This window comes from Callithrix jacchus, chromosome 8, assembly GCF_049354715.1.
Source record: "Callithrix jacchus isolate 240 chromosome 8, calJac240_pri, whole genome shotgun sequence".
Lineage (NCBI taxonomy): Eukaryota > Metazoa > Chordata > Mammalia > Primates > Cebidae > Callithrix > Callithrix jacchus.
The window spans coordinates 75,870,356-75,893,233 of NC_133509.1; the positions used below are offsets into that span (position 1 = coordinate 75,870,356).

Consider the following 22,878-nt stretch of genomic DNA (forward strand, 5'->3'; position numbering starts at 1 on the left):
TCCAGGAGTAAAAGGGCCCAGAGTCTGTGTACAGTGTAGGGACTTAGTGCCCTATGTCCCAGCCACTCTAGACATGGCTGAAAGTGGCTTCAGAAGATGGAAGCCCCAAGCCTTGGCAGCTTCCATGTGGTATTGAGCCTGTGGGTACACAGAAGTCAAGAACTGAGGTTTGTAAATCTCTGTCTAGATTTTAGAAGATGTATGGAAATTACTGGATACCTAGACAAAAGTTTGCTTCAGGGGCAGGACCCTCATGGAGAACCTCTGCTAGGGCAGTGCAGGAGGGAAATGTGGGGTTGGAGTCTCCATATAGACTCCCTGCTGGAGCACTACCTAGTGGAGCTGTGAGAAGAGAGCTACCATCCTCCAGACCCCAGAACGATAGATCCACAGAGAGCTAGCAATATGCACCTGGAAAAGCCACAGACACTCAATGCCAGCCCATGAAAGCATCTGGGAGGGCAGCTGTACCCTGCAAAGCCACTGGGGTGGAGCTGCCCAAGACCATGAGAAGCCACCTCTTGGATCAGCATGACCTGGAGTCAAAGGACATCATTTTGGAGCTTTCATATTTGACTGCCCAGCTGGATTTTGGACTTTCATGGGCCCCATAATCCCCTTATTTTTGCCAATTTCTCCCATTTGGAATAGCTGTATTTACTCAATACTTGTTCCCACATTGTATCTAGGAAGTAACTAGCTTGCTTTTGATTTTACAGGCTCATAGGTGGAGGGACTTGCCCTGTCTTAGATGAGACTTTGGAGTGTGGACTTTTGGGTTAACACCGAAATGAGTTCAAACTTTGATAGACTGTTGGGAAGGCATGATTGGTTTTGAAATGTGACCACATAAATTTGCAGGGGCCAGGGGTTAAATGATATGGTTTGGCTGTATCCCCATCCAAATCTCATCTTGAACTGTATCTCCCAGAATTCCCACATGTTGTGGGAGCTACCAAGGATTAGGTAATTTAATCATGGGGGTCAGTCTTTCCCATTCTATTCTATTGACAGTGAATAAGTCTTAGTGTTATAACCAAGTGAGTTAGAAGGAAAGCGCCACTCTCTGAGTTAGTTTCAAATTAAGAGTCCTTTATTTGCCAGCAACTGAGAGATGGCTAACACTCAAAATTCTCTCTGCCCCAAGGAAGGGGCTTGATTTCCCTTTATACCTTGATTTCGGTAGGGGAGGGGGAGCCTAGCTGAAGGGGAATTTTACAGAAATAGAACAAGCAAGTTAGATAAGGAAGCTGGTAAGCAGGGGCAGGAGTGTCCCAGGATTGTTGGTTGTTAAAGGTATTTCCATCCAATCATCAAGGGGGGTAGCAGGAGGAACTTTCCATACAATCAATTTCCAAGGAGGGTGTTCACAATAGCAGGTAGACTTGCCAAGCAGGATTCAGTTACAATGGTTACAGGTACTGTGAACAGTGTGAACCACTCTTAATGGTTCAAAGCTTTGAGTGCAGTGTGACCCAGTAATACATCTGAGGGGGCTGAGGCAGGGAGGGAGAGGCTGGAGAAAGCTTGTTAGGTTTGCAGCTAAGATGGAGTCAATTAGGTTAGCACAAATTAGGTTATCACATTATAAGATATGATGGGTTTATCAGGAGTTTCCATTGTTGTTTCTTCCTTATGTTTCTCTTGCTACCACCATGTAAGACATGACTTTCACCTCATGTCATGATTCTGAGGCCTCCCAGCCATGCAGAACTGTTAAGCCCAGTTAAACTTGGTTTTCTTCCCAGTCTCAGTTATGTCTTTATCAGCAGCATGAAAAGAGACTAATATACTATATTAACTTAAAAAGCCATTTTATTTTAATAAACTTGATAGACCTAACGCCTCTCAAGAACCATGTTCTCAAAATGTATGTCACTTAATTTTGCCTTAAATAATTTAGCTGGGCACGGTGGTGCGTGCCTGTAATCCCAGCTGCTCGGGAGGCTGAGGCAGGAGAATTGCCTGAACCCAGGAGGCGGAGGTTGCGGTGAGCCAAGATTGCGCCATTGCACTCCAGCCTGGGTAACAAGAGCGAAACTCCGTCTCAAAAAAAAAAAATAATAATAATAATTTATAGGCCATTGTTTTAATATTTTGTTAAAGTGTTGCTGATTAGTAGTTACCATAGCCAGCAACTTACAGAATCTATGGAAAAAATTTCCTTTACATTAGCCTTAAAAGTATTTTTTAATTGAAGACACACTTTGGAGAGAGGCTGCTGAGCTTGAGTTATAAATGATAAGTCCTTTTTATCACAGCTGGTTCAGTTTAATCACTCAGCATGGATAACCACGTGATAAAATGTATTTCTCCTTTGTGCTTATTACCAAGCATTATTATTGGGAGATATTTAAATTTGTTTCTTTGCAGCTGCCAAATATGCCTTGTTATATATTGCTTAAACAGGAGTTCTAAGAACATGAATAAACAGTGTTTTTTTTATAACAATAGCTTTCACTCTCACAAGAAAGTTGCCTGTAATTTAGAAAGTTTTCAACCAAAAACATAAAGAAACTATCCTAAATAAGCCCCACATCAGAACAGATGTTCTACTGCTTGGTTTCCAAGAAGTTTACATAATTTAAGTGATGTACAGTTTCAATAAACATATTTCCATAAACATAGATTCTTTTCATTCTCAACAGCAAACATTTACTATGCATTGATATGTGCTGCAAATTCTGCTAAATATTATAATGCAAAGTAACAGCCTCTAGCCCCTGTTCTCAAAATTATGGGACCAGATAAAGCATTGAAAATCAGATGGCTGGATGGTTGGATTAATACAAAAATGACTACTAGATAGATAAACAGATAAATAGTGCAGTAACTTGGAATCTGACATTTTAGTTGAATATTTTCTAGACAAGAATAACTTAATTATGCAGTTTTAACATTAAGCTAAATGGAAATACAGTAAAATAATATATGGAAAACACCATAGACATGGTAATTATTATTAAATAATAAATGACGTGTGTCATTATTGTAGTAGGGGAAGGACAATAGATTTTGAATTTACTACTGTGTTCACTGGGTCTTGGTTAATCACTCTTTGAATGTTTACGATAAATATGGGTTTTAGAAGGAAGGTAACATAAATCAATTGCTTCAGGAAATCAAGAGCTCTAACGAGTACTAAGCTTTAAGAAAAACATTCCCAACAGGGTATAACTTGAGCTGAAAATTTCTCACAAATATTGTCAGAAAAATTAATTCATTGTCTTAGAAAAAGCAATTTTCTTAAATTATTGCAAGCTTTCAAATTATAAATAAAAAAGAATACAATCTTTCTAATCCAGCCCATGATGCCAGAATAGCCCTGGTTCTAAACATGAGCAATTAATGCACATCCCCACACAAACATCACTCAGTGAATAAATATGTCAACAACCAAGTTAAAGCTGTAAGTCAAATTCATAAACACATTTGAAAATTAGTAGTGATGATTGTAAAGGTTATACCATTATTGCAAGTATGTTTTAGAATTATAGTTTTAAAATAAATTTTACATTATTATTTTGGCAAAGAAAATTAGATAATCTCAATATATTATAAAAATGAATCTGAAAAGATCTATAAAAAATTGAAGATAATATCATATAACATGGAAAAATAACAAAATTAAAGCAACAACACAGCTAATAATAATATTATAGGGATCACTGAGATATTATCAAAGCAAAATTTCTTCACACAAATTTGGCATGGTTCTTAAAATCTGACTAATACCTAAGCTTCAAATAAAAAGTTAAGAAAGTGTTATGCAAGAGATTTACATACGTAAATTTCCAAGTAAATCCAATAAAAATAATTTGAGAAAGTAGGGTTGCATAAATGTGCAAAACACAAACATACTAAATTAAATAGTCATTTTTATGTATACATAAAATGGACTCAGGTCCTGCTTATGCCAGGTTTCATAGTTTAATGTGCCTGCTAAGCTAGTGGGAAGGATTGTTAGAATTATATAGATATCTGAAGCCAAGAAGCTCCCAAAGGTTGGAAGAAATTATGTGTAATTTTCCTATATATGTTTTATATATCAAGGTGAAGGGAAGTCAGGCATCATATATTTAAGCGGAGAGAAAGAATATGTCACAGTAACTTTATTTTCTGCCCTAAATTCATAGAATTCTATATAAATTGCAGGAATGGGGACTTCTGAGTACAGAATGAAATAGCACCTTCATTAAAACTAATTTAGTCATTCAAGTACAGCTAACAATAACTGATAACAATTTAACAGAGTACAGAACCAAAAGGGGGCAAAGATCTTCTTTCTCACTGTACCATAGATCTCTTTCATGCTGCTGCTGCATGTTGTCTATGCTAACATGTATTATTAAAATAACACCAAATATCAGAATAATGCACAAATCTTCCATATATATTTCTGTGCAACATGTTCACAAGTAAGTACATACATAATTGTAGGTCTGGAATGATGTATACCAGGGCTTAGCAAACTATTGCCTACTAGCCAAAGCCAGCCCACTGCCTCTTTTAATAAAGTTTCCTTGGGACAAACCAGCTAATGTTAAATATAAGGAAAGAGAGGTGCTTCCAAGAAAAGGCAGGACAAGAGGATGTGCTTACAGGAGAATTAGATTCCTAGGCTGCAGTAACAATTAGCACAATACAATGACTTAAAAGAACAGCAATGCATTCTCACAGTTTTTCAGGCCACAAGTCTGAAATCCATTTAAATGGGCTGAAATCAAAACGCCAGTAGGGAGGCACTCCCTCTAGATGGTCTAGGCTCTGCTCTATGAAGGTAGATTTCACCCCTGACGATCCAGAGACACAGTACCTGCTTAAGCTGAGGCTGAATCAGAACAAGGAGAACTTCCCCACTAACAAAGAGTTTACAGCTAAACAAGAGCTAAGACAATAGGAAAAATATTTCCTGAAGTAAAAGTGGAAAGCCTCAAAACCAAGAGAAGTGTGCACATTGAGAGAAATCCTCTGTCTCACCAAGCATCACACTAAATACAAGGTAACCCTAGCAAAACTTGAAGCCTAAAGTATTCCAAGAATGGGCCTGGCGCGGTGGCTCAAGCCTGTACTCCCAGCACTTTGGGAGGCCAAGGCGGGTGGATCACAAGGTCAAGAGATCGAGATCATCTTGGTCAACACGGTGAAACCCCGTCTCTACTAAAAATACAAAAAAATTAGCTGGGCACGGTGGTGCGTGCCTGTAATCCCAGCTACTCAGGAGGCGGAGAAAGGAGAATTGCCTGAACCCAGGAGGCAGAGGTTGCGGTGAGCCGAGATCGCGCCATTGCACTCCAGCCTGGGTAACAAGAGCGAAACTCAGTCTCAAAAAAAAAAAAAAAGTATTCCGAGGATAACTGTAGCAACAATATTCCCCAAAGCAGCTCTGCTCCTGATGAGATTAACTCAGTGCCCCATGCTAAAGATCTAGAAGAGATAGACCAGTTTATCATGTTATTAAAGAACATAAATTGTACTAATAAAATTACAGTACATTTAGTGAGGGAAATCAGTAGCTTAGCATATCACAGTATTGGTGCTTAATACCATAGTGCAAAGTATCTTATTCCTAAGTAAAGAAATAGCCTAATGTCACATTCTATACATTTTCTACTTTCTCAAAAAATGTTAGATAGAATAATAAAAATGCAATCACTTATTAAAGGAAAAATTTATTAAAATGTAAACACAAGCATGTAACAATTTAGCACTTTCCTGTAAGTATCTTATAAACACAAAAAGTAAGCTTTTCTTAATCATGTCACAGTGCAGAAAAAGACAAACTGTTTTAGGAGAAAGGTTACATTTCACACTTACAATGTAAAACATCAATAAATGTCTGTGAAATGTAACAAGAGCTTATAGAAAGCAATAGATTATTCACAAAGAACTGAAGAACTGGTCTTGTACCTGAGTACAGAATACCTGTTTGAAAATCTCTAATTAATTTCCAGAAAGAATGAGCTGAAGTGAAATAAGCTACGTGCTTGGAGTTGAATATTCAATGTAAGAAAAAATTTCTCAGTAACAGAAGAGTAACACTAGGAACAGAAAATAAAATAGAGGTAGCTTTTGAGTAGCATTATGTTTCACTAAAAGCAGAGAGCATATACTTAAGATAAAATTACAAGCTTGTTGAATTGATACATATAATTTTAAAGAGATCTGTGATATATAAAGGAGAAAATAACTCAGTTACTGATTATAATAACCACCCCCATGAATATTTTGAAGGAGAAATTTTGAAGAAGGAATGAAACCTACATCAAAATAAGAGAAAATTGTTTTTTATGCTAAATTTACTGTTTTATATCTTGGAGATAACTCATTTTTGACAATTGAAAAGGAGACTTAAAATACCTAAAATTTAATTATAATCAACATTTCATAAGCCCTGGACTTATAGATGATCTCTTTACTGTTTCATGGAATGACTAAATATTATATTCCGTGAGACTAACAAGTTTTGTAACGTCAAGGCTATTTGACCAAATAAAATTAAAACTTCAAAAAATAATTTCAATATTTATTTCCACAATTATGTCATCATAACTATATTTTAATTAAATCATCTCAGGAATAATTTACCATAAAATGTTGCAGATTCTTTGAAATTATTTTGTCTAATCCTTTATTTTTAGGTGCAGTAAGTTAAAGAAAGAAAAACATGGTAATTTGCCTAACGATAATAAAGCCAAACTTGAAGACCACCAAATCCATTTTATGCCAGTCCTAATGAACAATAATAAAGCCTATATATAAATTTTACAGATTAAAAAAACGTTTTTGAAAAACTATTGTTAAGTTTAATCTTTCTCAAACACTTTGCTTCTCAACTGGGAGCTCTCTGAGAGCAGAGATTTTTGTCTGCTTTTTACATTTTCTACTTTCTTGATGTCATTTTTTATTCAACACCAAGAACAATGGCTGTCATTAAAAAAAACTTTGATAATTTTTAAATGCATATAAGTAACCTTTGATGCCTCTAGCAGATAAATGTTTCAACAACTAATTCATTCAAAATCATTTAATACAATAGTAAAAGAATTACACTAACTCCCCAAAACACAAGTCTGAAAAGAAATGCTTCTTTTTTTCTTAAATTTTAATATGTTTTTGATAAATGCTACAGACATGGATTTTAAAATGCTCTAGTGATTGATTTTCTTTCAGAAAATTTAAACCAAAAGTTTATGCTATTAAGATTTCTACTTACACTCAAATAAACTAAAAGTAACCAAACATGACATCACTAAGGCTGATAAAAGCAATATTTATTTTGAGTGCTTTTCCTCCAATTTTCTGTTCAATTTTTGAGTCAGATATTAAAAGTAGGAATAATATATGAGCACTTCTTTAACTCCTTATGCCATTCATTTTTTCACATTATATTTTTCTTTAACTGAATAATAGACCAAAAGAATTTATAAAGTATTATCCCATATTGACAGGGAAAATGCCACTGACTAAGCTACTCTTCCTTATTCATTAATTATTAGAATCACTAATAAGTATGGCAAGGCAGAGATGGCAAATCCAGTAAAGTATAATGATTAATAAGGAAGAAAATGGGATTGACAATGACTCACTAAAATACTGAGACTACATCCCTCCACATACAAACATTAAACTAGGAGTCCTCCATGAGTGATAACTGTTTCCAGGTTAGGAGTATCTACTTCCTTCCAGTAGAACTACGCAGCATTCTTTCTTGAATATATCATCCACAATTTAGGACTTCTATACACCAGAGATTACATCAATAAAATAAAAATTTACCAAAGACATACAATAAATAAACTTTAATGAGCATAAATATAAAACAACAGATCTAGTACCATTTATATATATTAGTTATATATATATTATTTACATATAGTTATTACACATTCTGAAATATTTAAGTACAGAATGTGCAATATCTATACATAAATACAAAAAAATAAAATCATGCAAGAAAGAGGAGGCCATAAATGTTGGCAACAAAGATTAGAAAAATGAATAGATCACTAAAATATAAGAATACAATATCTGAAAGTAAAAGACTACAAGATTCAATTTCAATGTACAAAAAAGGTAAGAATATAATTTTGACAATCACTCATACTAGAGATAGACAATCTAAATCTAAATATACATATATGTATATATATGTGTACATTATATATTTAAGATGATTACAAAGAAGTTTATTTAATAAATATTTCTGAATTAATTTGTTATTCATATAGTCATAATATAAATTTTTATTCTTATGCAACATGTATTATGTATATAGTGTGTATATATACATATATACATTTATATACTATATATGTGTATATACATATACACATATATTCTATATAAAAGACATGCATATATACATATGTGTATATATATACATATATGTGTGTGTGTGTACACACACACACACACATTTGTTAAAGCTCTTCAGATGATTTCAGTGTACCACCAAGATTGAGAACCAAAATGCCTGAGGAGGATGAGACGAAATACAAGTGATGGTTTATGTGTATATAAAATATAACACATAGTATATAAAGGACTAGCTCCACTAGGCGGTGCCCCATTAGGGGTTCTGACCCCACATTTCCATCCAGCACAGCCCTAGCAGAGGTTCTCCATAATCACCCTGCCCCTGCATTAAACTTTTGTCTAGGCATCCAGATGTTTCCATACAACTTCTGAAATCTAGGGGGAGGTTCTCAAACCTCAATTCTTGACTTCTGTGTACCCACAGGCTCAACACCACATGGAAACCCCCAGGCCAAAGCTTGGGGTTTCTAATCTGTAAAACCACAGCTTGAGCTCTACATTGGCCCCTTTCAGCCATAGCTGGAGTGGCTGGGATATGGGAACCAAGGCTGCACACAGCATGGGGACCCTGGGTTTTGGGCCTGGCCAATGAAACCACTTTTTCCTCCTGGGTCTCTCGACCTGTGATGGAAGGGACTGCTGTGAAGATCTCTGACATGGCCTGGAGACAATTTTCCCCATGGTCTTGGGGATTAACATTAGGCTCCTTGCTGCTTACAGAAATTTTTGCAGCCTGCTTAAATTTCTCCTCAAAAAATTTATCCTTTTCTACTGCATTGTCAGGCGGCAAATTTGCTGAACTTTTATGCTCCATTTCCCTTTAAAAACAGAATGCTTTTTACAGCACCAAGTCACCTTTTGAATGCTTTGCTGATTAGAAATTTCTTCTGCCAGATACCCTAAATCATCTTTCTCAAGTTCAAAATTCCACATATCTCTAGGGCAGGGGCAAAATGCTTACTGCTGAAACATAACAAGAGTCACCTTTGCTTCCCAACACGTTCCTAATCTCCATCTGAGACTGCCACCCCACACTAGACCTTATTGTTCATATCACTATCAGCATTTTTTGTCAAGGTCAGGCAGAAAGTCTCTAGGAGGTTCCAAACTTTCCTGCATTTTTTCTGTCTTCTTCTGAGCCCTCTAAAGTGTTCCAACCTCTGCCTTTTACCCGGTTCCACAGTCACTTCCACATTTTCAGGTATCTTTTCAGCAACATTCCACTCTATTGGTACCAGTTTACTGTGTTAGTTCATTTTCACACTGCTGATAAAGACATACCTGAAACTGGGAACGAAAAGAGGTTCCACTGGATTTGCAGTTCCATGTAGCTGGGAAAGTCCATGCAGTTCCATGAGAACAGCATGAGGGAAACTGCCCCCATGATTCAAATTATTTCCCACCAGGTCCCTCCCACTACACATGGGAATTCTGGTAGTACAATTTAAGATGAAATTTGGGTGGGGACACAGAACCAAACCATATAAGGGAACTATTGTATATGTGTTGGCAATCAAATACTTGCACACACACATATATATATATACACCTATATAAAAATGCATGTGCATATCCATATATATGCATATATCTTCTAGGTGTATATGTAAATATATATCTAGACACATATATAATATATATGTATACATATATGCATGTATAAATGTTTATATATTATCAGTACAGAAAATACTTATTTTTACTACCATTTCCACCTTGTTTTTAAAAAGCACCTAGTTCATTTAATTGATTTTCTAAAAGAAAAATATTAGACCTTCTTTTTTCAGAAAAATCCCCCATATATATAGACTCTTAATAAAGAGTGTGTTTAAAAAAGTACTTTAGGTGTAAAAATTTAAAAATGCACATACTAGAAACTTCTATCTGTGTGATACTTTAATAGTTAATGAAGTATTCTTTAGCCTAGTTCTGTTGTTCTCAACTTTGGTGCTCCACTATAGGCACCTTGGAACATTAAAAAATCCTGATGCTAACACTGAGCTGCAGAACAGTTAAGTGTGAATCTCTGGGAGTGGGATTCAGGCATCAGTATTTGTTAAAGCTCTTCAGGTGATTTCATTGTACCACCAAGATTGAGAACCAAAATGCCTGAGAGGGATGAAATGAAATACAAGTGATAGTTTATGTGTAATTAAGGAAGGAACTCATAGTTATGATTTAGTAAAATTCACTACAAGGCTGAAAAATTTAGTTAAACAGATACACACATGTGTGCATGCATAAATACATACATACTTGGCTTGTATTTAGTGAAACTACAATAATAACTCCATTTCACTAAAATTCCAGCTTATTATGTTGTGCAAAAATAGCAATTCAGAAGTAATTTTCAGATACTAGCTGCTTCTTCCAGATGCATCATAAATGCTTGATATGTTGATGATCCTTGTATTTCTAACCATCAATGCTATGGAAGCATTAAGTAGATTATATTTCTCTGTTAAAGTGAATTGTAAACAACAGAATGGCTCCCCTAAAAATATAAAGGAATGTTAAATAGGATTGATTCAGAATTCAAATATATAAGAAGAGTTTTATTAAGAATCAGAATGCAAATTAACATATAAATATCTTAATAGTTTGAATCAGAAGTCTTTTGGCTCACAGTGATTCTATACATCGTAGATTTCAGTCTGGGTTATTTTAACATGAGGATAAAAGGCACAAAAAATAAAATGTGCAACTTCATAATGACAGTTTCTCAAATCAGTTTCCAGATGCAACTAAATAAAAGACAATTTTATTTTCACCTAACATGGCTATGGCTATAAGGTTCAAATAAGAGACATGTTTATTTCCTATAAATTGTTCAAAACATGAAAACTGACAGTTTATTTGGATACCATGGACAATGATAGAATGCTTAGTAGTGATGTTAAAAGTTGGTTGCACATTGGAATTACCCAGTGAGCTTTAAAAAGTACCAATGCGTCTGTCTATTTGAAAAAAATCTAATGTAATCCTTTGGGGTGTAGTCTGACATTTGGGATATAAAAATATTCTAGTTTATTCTGGTGTTTACTGTAGAGTTCGTGTGCATAAATGTCTTAGGATACAATAGGTCAATATTTGATATCAATAATTTTACACAAAAAGTGTACACTTCCCTCCATTGTCAAATAAGTAGTATTTTATATTTGCCTAGAGTTTATTAAGAGAAACTCCATAGAGTGTGTTATTTCTGCTGAAATCCGCTAAAATCAAGAAATGAACTTTGACAGCTATTTAGTACATAATATCTTCCTGCTGTCTGGAAAATCCCAGATGTAGTAAGACTACTTCACTTTCAGTCTGAGACACTTTCAGATATTGTAGAATTTACTATACAACAGAGATACGTGAAAGAGGATTGTTATAACATGCCAAACAATGTACCATATAATTCCTTTAAAAAATAATTGTTATTTACTGCAAGGATCCTCATTTAATGCCAGCCACTCGACTCCATGTCTATTTCCATTTTTCACCTCTAAAGTAGCCATTATTAATCCACAATTTTTATCTTTTATAAAGCCTGAAAGTCCAGGAATTAGCTACTTCCTTTCCAACTAGAGACACTGCAAAGGCTATTATTACTTAAGTATATGATGGCTGAATCTCATTGCCTGCCCCTATCTCTGCAACTCCAAGTAACTTATTATAATATTCAAAAGGAAACAGATCATGGTAATGAGGAAGAGGAGAAAAGAACAATGAGGATACCAGTCACTAGGAAGATAAAACCTATTCTACATAGTAACACTAGTCTAAACTCCAATGTGCCCATCAACCTAAAATATGCAACCTCTTTCAAGGCTCTTCTACTATGCCTAAGTAACAAAATTACCTTAGTAAATGAGGGAATACAGGAAGTTGCCACTTCTGATTTACGTGAAAAATTCATGTGATCAAGAATGGAAGTTTAGGTGCAAATACCGAGTGCCTATTAATTTTTGAGCTTTTACGGAGCTGAGCCTCTGGAGAACCCTTTCCAAAGTGCCACCAAGTTAAGAGGGAAATAAAAGGAACTTTACTAAACGACGACTGGTGAAGACTGATACACCTGAATAGGCATAAATAGGAATACAGTACTCTAATAAATTATAAGATAAATAATATTGATTGTTATATTTCAGGCAATTATAATAGATTTACAGTGTTTGACTTTCATTTCTTAGATCAAGCCTATGATATAAGTATTGATATTATTCTCATTTTTAGAGAATAAACGAATGTTCACAGAGCATATCAATCTGTTCTCATGCTGCTCTAAAGACATACCCAAGGCTGGTTAATTTATAAAAAGATTTAATTGACTTAGAGTTTACCAGGGTTGGCAAGGCCTCAGGAAACTTACGATAATGGCAGAAGGGGAAGCAAACATGTTAATCTTTACAAGGCAGCAGTAGAGAGGAGAATGAGAGCTGAGTGAAGGGGGAAGCCCCTTATAAAACCATCAAATCTCATAACAATGTACACACTATCCCAACAATAGCATGAGCGAAACCATCCCCATGATTCAATTACCTCCCACCAGGTCCCTCCCATGACACATGGGGATAATGGGAACTACAATTCAATATGAGATTTGGGTGGGGACACAGCTAAGCTGTATCACAGAGATAAATTTAAAAAAATTAAAATACAACTCCACACATGTTGAGAGAATTCTTTTATATTGTGGTATATAGTGTCGCCCATTAAACCTAGATACTAATTTGTAAATAGGGTGTGGTGTCTCATAAGCAGACATCTCTGACCACCTCTTTAGAATGCTTCTGACATACACCAATTGTTTCTAAGTTCCTCCTAACTACCATCCATGCACAAACTAAACTTTTCTTCTAGGCTAGGAGTTAGACGTAATAATCCAACAAGGCCACACACTGAACTGCTAAGGGTGAACAGGAGTAAGAGAACAGGCTGTCTTTGTTCCCTTGATTTGGGCACTGAATATTTCTTTTTATTAATTTAATTTTTCTTAGTTTTAGATTCAGGGAGTACATGTACATGTTAGTTACATGGATATATGGTGTGATGCTGAGGTTTGGGTTTCTTTTATTATGCTATAAGTTCTGCAGTACATGTACAGAACATGCAGGTTTGTTACACAGGTATACATGTGCCATTGTGGTTTGATCTATCTATCAACTGTTATCTAGGTTTTAAGCCCCACATGCATTAGGTATTTGTCCTAATGCTCTCCTTCACCTTGCCCCACACACCCCAACAGGACCCAGTGTGTGTTGTTCTCCTCCCTGTGTCCATGTGCTCTCATTGTTTAACTCCCATGTATGAGTGACAACACACAGTGTTTGGTTTTCTGTTCCTGTGTTAGTTTGCTTAGAATGATGGCTTCCAGCTTTATCCATGTCTCAGCAAAGGACATGAAGACATCCTTTTTTATATGGCTGCATAGTATTCTACAGTGTATATGTGCCACATTTTCTTTATCCAGTCTATCATTGATGGGCATTTGGGTCGGTTCCAAGTCTTTGCTATTGTAAATAGTGCTACAATAAACATACATGTGCATGTGTCTTTATAGTAGAATGATTTATAATTCTTTGAGTATATACCCAGTAATGGGATTACTGGGTCAAATGGCAACACACTGTCTTCCACAATGGTTGAACTAATTTACACTCCCACCAACAGTGTAAAAGTATTCCTATTTATCCACATCCACTCCAGTATCTGTTGTTTCCTGACTTTTTAATGATCACCATTCCAAATGGCATGAGGTGGTATCTCATGGTGGTTTTGATTTGCATTTCTCTAATGACCAGTCATAATGAGCTTTTTTTCATATATTTTTTGGCCACATAATGTCTTCTTCTGAGAACTGTCTGTTCATATCCTTCACCCACTTTTTGATGGGGTTGTTTATTTCTTGCAAATTTGCTTAAGTTTCTTGTAGATTCTAGATATTAGACCTTTGTCAGATGGGTAGCTTGCAACGTTTTCTCCCATTCTGTAGGTTGCCTATACACTCTGATAATCGTTTATTTCGCTGTGCAGAAGCTCTTTAGTTTGATTAGATCCATTTGTCAATTTAGGCTTTTGTTGCAATTGCTTAAGGTGTTTTAGTCATGAAGTCCATGAAGTCTTTGCCCATGCCTGTGTCCTGAATGGTATTGCCTAGGTTTTCTTCTAGGGTTTTCTGGTTTTAAGTTTTACATTTAAGTCTTTAATCCATCTTGAGTTAATTTTTGTATAAGAGGCACTGACTATTTCTTTATTATGCATCAGTTTTGATCAGATAATGCTGGATTGAGTGGATAAGGGATATTTTGATTCCTCAACTGATTTTTCAAAAACCACCTGTTGTATGCATCAACCATAACAATTGTTTTAAATTCCTTGAAATTTACATAATTGGCCCAATCAGTTGGTAATAATGATCATGTTGATAATAACAATGACAACTAGTTTAAAGCTTTGAATAGGTATTATCTCATTTAATCACAGTAACCTTAACAAGTACGTTGTGTTACTCATTTTACAGATGAAAATTCTGAGGTACTAAAAGGTTAATTAACTTTCCTAAATTCACATAATTAGTAATTGTATTAGTCAGGGTTATCTAGAGGAACAGAACTAATAGGATGGATTTATATATAAAGGGGTGTTTAGTAAAGAGTATTAAACTCACATGATCACAGGATCCTACAGTAGGCCATCTGCAAGGTAAGGATCAAGGAAGCCAGTCTCAGTCCCAAAGCTGAAGAACTTGAAGTCCAATGTTCAAGGGCAGGAAGCATCCAGCACTGGAGAAAGATGTCAGTGGGGAGGTTAAGCCAGTCTACCTTTTCACATTTTTCTGTCTGCTTTATATCCTGGCAAAGCTGGCAGCTGATTAGATGGTACTTACCCATATTTAGGGTGAGTCTGCCTCTCCAAGCCCACTAACTCAAATGTTAATCATCTTTGGCAACATCCTCACAGACACTCCCAGGATCAATATTTTGCATCCTTCAATCCAATTAAGTTGACATTCAATATTAACCATTACAGTAGTAGAGAGGAAATATAAGTTCAGGGTCTGTACTTAACTTGTGATACTGTATGCCTTAATTATTTTAGTGATGCAGCAGAATTGATATTTTCTAAGCAATAACTCATGTCTAACTGTTTTAGACTGTTGAATAATTCAAGTAGTTATAATTCATAGAATTTAAAATATCATGTATATAAGATAGCCGCTCTAGATAGTACATATTTAAAATTGCTGACTTCTTAATATTGGAGGGATCCTTACATATTATTTGATAATAAGCACTTGTAAAATTCAGCACTGAAAAATGCAATTCCTCAAAGAGAATCTTATGACAATTATTCCCAAATGTACTTGTACATTATTTAAACATGAAAATCTTATCAGAAATACAGATTCCCAAATTCCATTACAAACCTAATGAAACTGAATCTACAAGTTTAAAAACTAAGAATCTGTACTTTTAAGTAGCTCTTCAAGTGCTGCAAGCCAAACAACCCTGCACTGACCCTCTTATTGGTTTCAGAGAAACCAATGCTTTAGTGTTTAACAAAATGTGGTCTCCAAAACAGCAGAATCAACATTGTCTAGGAACTCAGGCTATAATCCATAATGTCAGAATTAAAAAGCTTGGGGAGAACACCAGCAATATCTATTTTAACAAGCTTTCATGTGATTCTGACACATGCTAAATTAAACTTGACATTCATTGTTGGGACCAGTGCTTCTCAAATGTTAATGTGAGTATGGGTCACATGAAGATGTTGTTAAAATGTAGATTTTGATACTGTAGGTCTGAGATTTTTTATTTTTAATATGATGTTTGATAATAATAAACAGATTATACTATGCATGTTTGTCTATTGAAATTTTTAAAAATATTACAGAAGGCAAAAGTAAAAATTCAAGTCTTCAGCAACACATGAATTCTTACTACCAGATTGAACAGGACAGATCTGGAATATTTACATAATTGCACAAATTTTATTCAATAAAAGTATTCTAGAGAGTCTTGAACATGCAGTTGAAGGTGATGCTGTGCAATTCAGAGTACAGGAATCTGAATTTTTTCAGTAATTTCCCCTAAAAAGTATGAGAACAATGTCTCTGTTAGGGATTTTCAGAAAACATTCTTAAAAATGATTCCTTTAAGATGACCCACAAGTCACTCTGGATATGATTTTATGTCTATGGAAAAAATAAAGATGATCAAGTCATTAGTTAGAGAAAGTTGGAAGCCTGCACGTAGTTCAGATTCAATGTATGATGAATAAAAACCCATTCTGGCTATAAATTTTTCAATATTCCTTTTCCCTTTTCAGGTACTAGGGGTGCCCCTAGTAAAAACAACATGAGTTAAATTGAAAACAAAATTTGGGACAGTTTCAGGAATAAAAACACTGCTTAAAGTATTTGATCTTTTTCTATCTCTATTTTTTAGGAGGTTTCTGCATGCAATCACCCAGTAGGAAAGATTTCCGGATGTTCTATTAATGTATGTTGGGTATTGCTTTGAGTACACACTTTGAAAATATATAGTTGGCCCTGATTAGCAGTCACCTTCCTTATGTCTTTGTAAGGGAAGAAAAACCAACCAATATCTATCAGCCCAAGCCTTTATTAAAGACTGCCAACTGGAACAGCTCTGAAATGACAATTATAGGGAAAGCAAGAAACTGAAAGAATTTACAAGGGATAAAACTCAAAGTTCACCTTGTTCTGAATATTGTTCACTGTTCAAATGCTCAGAAAGTATAGAGAAACTGAAGTTGCATTAGTAATGAGATGGTAGAGGCAGAAAGAATGGGGTTATGGTTTAGCATTTGTTAGCTGGGCAATTTTTGTTTAACAAGAAGGATATTAAGTAACAGTTGGAACTAAGTGCTTACTAAAGTCAATGAAAAACACTTTATATTCAGCAGTTTTTTCTACTACTATCCTGAAATTCACATACCTTTAAAAAAAAAAAAAAACCCAACTTTAAGATCTCATGTCCAAGACATCAACATTCAAAGCACTTAATGTTTCACTCAGTTTGCCTAAAGGTATCAGTTTTGTCCTTTGCACTACTTTAAAGTTTTAAATATCATTGGTGCATTGCCTTTGCCCCTAATAATTTTTCCTTGTCTCTCCTGTAAGAGAACATTCCCTTTAAATAGAACTCATGAAAGACCAAACTATCACATTTCCCTGGCAAGGTGATTTTATTCATCTATCTATTCATTCAACATACCAATGTTCAAATAGTAATTGAGCATATAATATGTCCAGTGTTCCAAATGTGAAAGATGCAGCAGTGTCTTTGGGTCTTGGAGAAATTACCACACTGTCTTCCACCATTGCTGAAATAATTTAAACTCCCTTCAACATAAGTGTTACTTTCTCTTCACAACCTTGACAACATTTATTATATTTTGACTCTTTAGAAAGAGCCATTTTAACTGACATGAGATAGTATCCCAAGGTGGTTTTATGGAGCTGGAGGCCATTATCCTTAGCAAACTAACACAGGAATAGAAAACCAAATACCATATGTTCTCACTTATATGTGGGAGCTAAATGATGAAAACACATGAACACAAAAAGGGGAAAAACACACACTGGATTCTTTTAGAGGGTAGAAGGTAGGAGGAGGGAAAGGATCAGGAAAAATAATTAATGGGTACTAGGCTGAACACCTGGGTGACGAAATAATCTGTACAACAAACCCCCATGACGCAAGTTTAACAAACTGCATGTGTTAAACTGCATTATGTAACAAACCTGCACTTGTATCCCTGAAGTTGAAAATTAAAAAAAGAAGAAAAAAATATGCAGCAATAAATAATCCAGTAAGACTTCTGACCTCATAGTATTGATTGTCTATTATGAGGAGAAAGAGAATAAATTAAAGATAAAACAAGAAAACTCAGTAATAATCAGTGCTATGATGTTTAAAGGAGGCAATATAAATAGCACCCACTATCACAACACCAGATCCCCTTGTACTTTTTTTGCATTGGGCTTTTTGGCCAATAATTCAGGTAGCCCCAATTTTCTGGGCTTTTAAATCATCATAGCACGTTTCTATTACATTTCTATTTCTTGGAACGAAACAGCATTAATGGTTCACCATACAATAGTATCATGAGCACCAAATCAATCCATTTATTCTGTATCATGAAATGATGAACCATCATTCCACATCTCGCTAATCCTCATAAGGTTCACTCACTGTTGTTTTCTTTCCAGTAAGGAATTGGAATCACTTAAATAATTCCTCAATATATAACTAATATCGAAACTAATTTCAAAATTAGAACTAATTTCAATAGGTTTTACACTTGGGTACATATATACATTAAATATATATTGTGTATATATGTATATGACCTGACCTCTCTATACTATTTAGAGATTCTTGAGCAGACTTACATTAAGTTTGGGATGCTGGTTTTCTCTGATGTTTACACTTTAAGGGCTTGCCCTTGATTTCTTTTTCCTGAAAGATGTCTGGCCTAAACATATTTTACCAGAAGTTTACCTATATTTGTCACCACAATGTTTCTCGTGTTTCTATAGTCACCTCAATTATTCCTGGCTTCCTCTTCTCATTTATTGGCCTACTTCTTTCTTTTTCTCTATTCATCTCTAAAGTCGTTCCAATATTTGGAAGAAGGTTGGGATAACAGCTGTGCTAGAACTAAAGTATTCTTTTTGGCAATTACTCCTTCAGGACACACTTTGGTGAAAATGTTGCTATTTTTCTATTACTATTACCATTTTTATATTAGAATAATTGACATTATTGTTACAGAAATGACTTTTTCCACTGTCAGCAAGTGGTATGACCTCAGACCTGATCTATCCTGTGATTCTCACGTAGCCTGAAGCATTCTTACTGCTTCATTTTTAACATTGAGAATGTCAGGTGTCCAAGGCCTTCTGTTTGCCTCCTCCTTTCTTTTTAGAGTGTTAAAAGCATGCCATAGTCAGTTATCCAATGTATTTTTGTCTTCTAGTAGGGTATTAACCCCTAAGTTTAAGTTTAAGCACTGTTTAGTTTTGTTTTGTTTATGGTTTCCATGACAGTAGGAATAACATTACTTGATCCAGATCTCTTGGACTAAGGACGTGGCTGATGTCCAAATCCAACATATAACCAAAGATTCTCTCTTACCTTGTATGACCTTCTTTAACACATTTTTCTAGTAAAACAGTAAATCCTTTGCAATTGAATATGTGAAATAAGAAATTTAAAATCATTTTGCACACACCTGCTTATCCCGACATCTCCATAGAAATTACATAGCCATTTCAGCAAACTCCTGCTAGGTCCAATTTATATTATTTTCCCCCTTAAAGGTTTTAACAAAAACTTAATATAATCCCAGAGAATTGTAAACCGCTTAAAATGTCTTCAATTTCATCCTTATTAGTTCACAGTATTTATCAAATCCATATTAAAATCTGCAAGTTCAGATTCACTTCCACATACCAAAATTATTGCCATTGTTTTCATCAACAATGTTCTCTAATTCAAGGACTAATAAGTAGATTTCAGTGCAAAAATACAGTGACAATTTATGTGAATATTAAATAAAACTAGAAATTGTTTAAAAATCAGTAGTTGTGCCCCAATATCTTTTGCTGGAGACTGACATCTATACACTTAGAGTAGTAGATTTAGCTCCTACAATCACCTGTCCTTTCCCTGCCTGCCCACTCCCCACACAGAGGCCAATTAATATACATACATACACAAACTAGAACCAAATTTATGAAATCTAACAAGAAACAGCCAATTCCAAATTGTAACACTGAAAAATCTTAGCTCACGTTTTGTATAATTGATGGCAGTGGTGGCCTGTCTGAAGCAGCCCCCAGGGGGAAACCAACTGCAGAAAGGAAGGCGCAGCCAGGGCTACATGCTCCATGGAGCCAGTAGGAACCAGGAACAGGTAGGACCGTTGCCTCATTCTGTGCTGGCAGGGCAGAAGCCCCATGCTGCCAGCTGCAGCTGCAGCCACCCAGCTGAGGCTGTGGACTGAGCATATCTGTGCTCTGAGTGGCCCGGGAATCTCCTTGCCACTGTAGAACTCAGAAGTGCCTGTTCCCACAGCCTGGCCTGTCTCTGCTCCTGTCACCTGCTCCAATTTTTGAGCAAAGTTGAAGCCAAGCCTGGGCACTGTCACAACCCAGACAGGTGGGCATTCAGAGTGGTGCTGACACCCCAGCTCCCTGCCACCTTAGTCCCCTCTGGACTTTGGCTACCAACAAGCTCGGGGGGAAGGCCAGGGTTGGGGTGCTGAGGGTGGCCTGACATGGGCCTGCAGGTGGCCCTTGGCACACTCGGCGTGGGCACTGTGGAGGACATGTTGATGGCAAAAAGCAGACAAGTTCCTCAGTGGAAAGGGGTGGCTCCTGGGTGAAGCACCACTTTCAAGCCAGGAAAAGCCTGAAGTCTGGAGCCACAGCGTGGCTCCAGATGAAGTCCACAACCTAGGGGTAGAACTTACGTGCTTTTTCTGGGCCCACTCTTGACCACCCTTGGACCAATCAGCACAACTTTCTCTCTTCTGGGCACAGAATAACCCAGGACCAAGCCAGACTCACACAGACGTGGAGACTACCAGCTGAAGGAAGGAGCTGCCCACTTCAGGTCTTCTCAACATGTCAGGACGACCTACCTGCAAAAAGGGTTTCCTCTCTACTGCTGGGTCTCTATGCTGAGAGCTGGACACTGGTAGGCACGACCTGCCTGCAGAAAGGAGCTACTTCAGTCTCCTGAGAACCATTCCGCTGCTCAATGACCCTCCTGTCCACCCTCTAGTTGTCCGTGTGCCTCGTTCTTCCTGCATGCAGCACAAGAATTCGGGACCCACCGAGTGGTGGGACTGAAAAAGCGGTTACACAAACTTAGCTTAAACAGCCCACACTCACCATGTTGCAGGTGAGGAGAACGAGAGAAGAGCTGTTGCCCTTCAGGGATCCCAGACCTACAGGCTCTCCAAGCTAGGACTGTGACACCCTCTTTGGGAATCTCTGGTTCCTGGGATCTCCATGCTTCTGAGCCCCACTGTGTTCCCCTCATCCATCCGCGGGTGCTCACAGTGGAAGCTGCGTGTGGTACACCTGGTCTGGCCGCAGCCTCACACGGAACCAGTACCTATGCCGGCTCCTGGAGCTTCCCTCCCTGCTGCAGCAGTCGGCATTCCTGGCTGTGTGACTGAACCCCACGTTCATTCACCCACACACGCCTCGCGGTTCCGCGCCTGGCTTGCTCTTGCCAGGTGTGGGATCTGGGCCGATGCACCAGTGGGCCGAGTGGGAAGCACGATCACAGTGGGAATGGGCAGTACTGAGGAAGAAGCTGTCGTGCGCCACAGAAGTTTCCGTTTAGGTAAGCAACATCCCTAGTATCCTGTGACATATTAAAAGCAGGTGAAAAAGAAACGATTATCATGCCAAAGAGATTTTCTCTAACCTGTTGAAACCATGGCATCATTAATATTTTTTAAACATAATCTGGTCATTAAATACCACATTAGTAAGAATGAAGGAATCAGCTAGATATTGAAGACACAAGAAAAACTTTCCAAAAGTCAAAAATAAAAAATAAAAACAAATAAATGAAAAATGTATCATACGAGGTAGGTTTAAATATATTATCACAATACAGATATGCGCATAGGTAACTATTTTTCTGAACTGAAGTCAGTCTAGCAACATCTTATTGCTAAACAAACATGATCTTGTCCACTTATGGCAGTATCATCACTTCCAGTATAAACTTAAAATTTTCACATTTAGTCAGTCTCTAACTTACAGTATTTTTCCTCCTGCCCCAATTCTTTGCCTTCTACTGTGGTGGCATCTGAGTGCATGGGATAGTTTATACATCATCATGGTATTTTGGAGTGAAGCTTCACTTCCACATAAAGCACTTTAAATTCAGTGATTTGCATTTAAGTGGTTCACCTTGTTTGGCTTAGGACACATGCAGACATCTGATGCTGGCAATATCTATGTCTAATACAATGACTTCTAGATGAAAGATCCAGTTTCTCTGAAATTTTCTCATCTTAATGCTAAAATGCTTTCAGTCCACCAGCCTCCCAACACTTTTCAGCCATATTAGAACTTTTGGATGCTTGCTACACCATAGTGAGTTATCAGGGATGGAGGTGGGGCATAGGTGAGGGCATGCGGTTTCAGCAGAAGGGTTATCTGCAGCCCTCTCCTGAATTTTATTCTAGTGTTAAAACTCTAGATGTAATCATAGGTGCGTTTTCAGTTATCCTGGCCACAGAATTCCCATTGGGTAGCAAGGCAGAAACCACCTTTGTTTTAAAACTCCCAAAACTAACCTAAAGGCCTTTATTCCCAGCTCTCCAGGTTGTAAGCTTGCCAATAATGGGCAGAAAGTAGGTCTTTTTATTGTCTCATCTCTGAAACTCTTCAGCCTTCTTGTCCATGACAGGCAAGGCTTTGACTAGTCTGTTAGGGTGGGAATTAAAGCTGTCTTTAAGTTGGATTCCACATAGATCTATATTTAAATTATTTTTAATTAACTCCCCAGT

The 22,878-nt window shown here is 36.6% G+C and overlaps 1 long non-coding RNA gene across 1 annotated transcript in view; it reads right to left on the reverse strand.

Annotated features, from left to right (window-relative positions):
• LOC144577512 (uncharacterized) overlaps positions 1-21,125 on the reverse strand; it is a 36,084-nt gene extending 14,959 nt beyond the window's left edge. Inside the window, exons 1-2 of the long non-coding RNA XR_013521649.1 lie at positions 20,986-21,125; positions 14,975-15,089 (exon numbers count right to left, since the gene is read on the reverse strand). This is a non-coding gene — a long non-coding RNA (uncharacterized LOC144577512). The remainder of the gene's footprint in view (positions 1-14,974; positions 15,090-20,985) is intronic.
• Between the last annotated feature and the right edge of the window lie 1,753 nt (positions 21,126-22,878).